This window comes from Manis pentadactyla, unplaced genomic scaffold (assembly GCF_030020395.1).
Source record: "Manis pentadactyla isolate mManPen7 unplaced genomic scaffold, mManPen7.hap1 scaffold_415, whole genome shotgun sequence".
NCBI lineage: Eukaryota > Metazoa > Chordata > Mammalia > Pholidota > Manidae > Manis > Manis pentadactyla.
In genome coordinates, this window is record NW_026644798.1 from 35,008 (window position 1) to 37,500 (window position 2,493).

The 2,493-nt window shown below is 49.8% G+C and overlaps 1 long non-coding RNA gene across 1 annotated transcript in view; it reads right to left on the bottom strand.

Annotated features, from left to right (window-relative positions):
* Nucleotides 1-897: 897 nt before the first annotated feature.
* The window catches only part of LOC130682383 (uncharacterized), a 1,836-nt gene continuing 240 nt past the window's right edge, over nucleotides 898-2,493 (bottom strand). Inside the window, exons 2-3 of the long non-coding RNA XR_008995597.1 lie at nucleotides 1,847-2,110; nucleotides 898-1,027 (exon numbers count right to left, since the gene is read on the bottom strand). This is a non-coding gene — a long non-coding RNA (uncharacterized LOC130682383). The remainder of the gene's footprint in view (nucleotides 1,028-1,846; nucleotides 2,111-2,493) is intronic.

Below are 2,493 nucleotides of genomic sequence, written 5' to 3' on the forward strand. Positions count from 1 at the left end.
TTTATTGTTACCATGCTAGTGAAACTAGTGATGGAGAGTTTTATAGAAATAGAGTTACGAGAGAATATTGACTTGAATAACCCTGTCTGACACTTCATCAATCTTCTCATCTTTTCTTCCTTCCCTCTGCTACTTCTATTAGCTTTTTTTCTTTCTTCCTTCCTTCCTTCCTTCCTTCCTTCCTTCCTTCCTTCCTCCCTCCCTCCCTCCCTCCCTCCCTCCCTCCTTCCTTCCTTCCTTCCTCCCTCCCTCCCTCCCTCCCTCATGACAGCCCTTGACTAGCATTTGTGCCTTACACGTGAAATCAACAAATCCCATAATTTTTCAAGAAGTAAAGATACTGCAAGACAAGTGCTGGGCCTGGAAGCCACAGGGCATACATCTGCCAAGAAGGAAAAAGCTAACCTTTTCCAAGAATATGGCTTCTCTCTCACTTACCAGCTTTACATCTCCCTGTATGGCCCCGGAAGATGGCTGGCTAGCCAGAGACGGGTAAGATTCGTCAAGGGAGGAACAACCTAAGACAGGCACGGTCGTAGGCAGGGGGGCCGGCAGGCAAGAAAATGGGGACCAACAGAGGGGAGGCTTAGAACCTCCCCCCTCCCCCCACCCCCCAGGGTTGAGAGAAACCTTCTGCAACCTTGGATGTTTTGCTGCCCTCGTCTGGTTTGGATTAAGACCTAGTCTATAGGCACAAACCTGATCATCGACACTTGCTCTCTTACCGCACTCAATCATGCCTTCCTTCTATCTATCTCTTGCATTTACCTACTACGTCAATATTTTATTAGAATTACATATCAAGTATAAAAAAAAAAAAGAATAATCGTACATCATACTTGACTTGATTGTTTATAGTTAACACACAGAAATAGTTTCTATGATATGAATGCCCTTGCATCGTTCACCATGTAAGAACTTGTTTAGTCCCTTCGGTAGTGGAGTCATGGCGACCTGTGTCTTATGTCAGGGAGATGTCGGTATCCACACAGAGGAAGGGGAAATGTAGTTTGCTGCTTACTGTGCCCTGCAGAGGGGTGTATAATGAAGATATGAGTTTATGATTTTAGATTGATTATAAATTTATTAAAACTTGTAAGAATATTTTTGTGGGAAAGAAAGAATCCTAGCTCACTGTGGCAGTAGGTGACCTGAATTTCACCCTAAGCTGATAGACTCCGTAGTCGCTGCTACATACTGCAAGCTCCTACGGTGGTCCCATGCACTTAGAAACCGCGTCGCATAGAAACGTAAAACACAACAGAGTCCACGTTGCTAGGAAAAGTTTCTGTCAAGGAACAGAAAAATGATCACCTGTCTAACACTTGACCAACCATGACTAGATCAGAAAGAAGAAGAAGAAGAAGAAGAAAAACTTGCTCATACCTATCAATCAATTGTCTATACCAATTAATCCACAGAAAAAAAAATATTCATATCCTTGTGCAAAATGGTATAAATAAAGCTGTCATCGGCACTTTGTCGGGAGATCACCTCCATCTGACTCTGTGTCCTGTCTCTCTGTGCACCGACTCCGTCTCATCCTTTTGGGCTTCACAACCCCCGCCCACCCCACCCCACCCACCCCCACTGGAGCTGGACTTTGGAAGGGCAGGTGAAGAGAGAGAGAGAGAGAGAGAGAGAGAGAGAGGCAGTGACTTGGGGAGACAGACTAACTGAGAGTGACTGAGTGACCGACTGAGAGTGACTGAGTCTCACTGGTGACTGAGAGTGACAGGCAGACTGACTGACGGAGTGGTGAGTGAGACCGACTCGAGGGACAAACTGCCTGAAACTGAGTGACTGACTGACCTGAAAGAAAAAAAAAAAAAAAAAAAGGACCTACCTGTCACTCGGTCTCGGTCGCCGTAGCTGGCGTGGGCGGTGACATGTAGAGCAGCGAACAGGAGGGAGGGTGTTCACTCCGGGGAGGTTTGATTCCCGTCCACAGCCGAAACGGTCCTGAGGTTCGCAGCGTCGTCCCTGCCCATGACGTCATCGCGGAGCGACTCACGTCCGTCCCACTCACAGCACATGCGTCGCGCCGCACGCGCGCCCGCTCAGCCCGCTGGTCGACCCGGCCTTGTGAGCAGAGACTTGAGTGACTGACCTGAAAGAAAAAATAATAATAATAAAAATGGATCTACCTGTCATTCGGTCCCGGTCTCGGTCTCGGTCTCGGTAGCTCGCGAGGGGCGGTGACATGTAGGGCAGCGAACGGGAGGGAGCGTGATCACTCCGTGGAGGTTGGATTCCCGTCCCCAGCCGAAACGGTCCCGAGGTTTGCAGCGTCGCCCCTGCCCGTGACGTCATCTCCAAGCGACTCACATACGTCGCACTCAGCACGTACGGTGCGCCGCACGCGCGCGTCTGCTCAGCTCGCTGGTCAACCCAGCCAGGCGAGCCACACACGCGCGCCCAGTCGGCTCGCTGGTCGACCCGGGAGGCTGAGGGAAAAGGAATGGAAAGGAAACAAGAGGGAGGGAGGAGGGA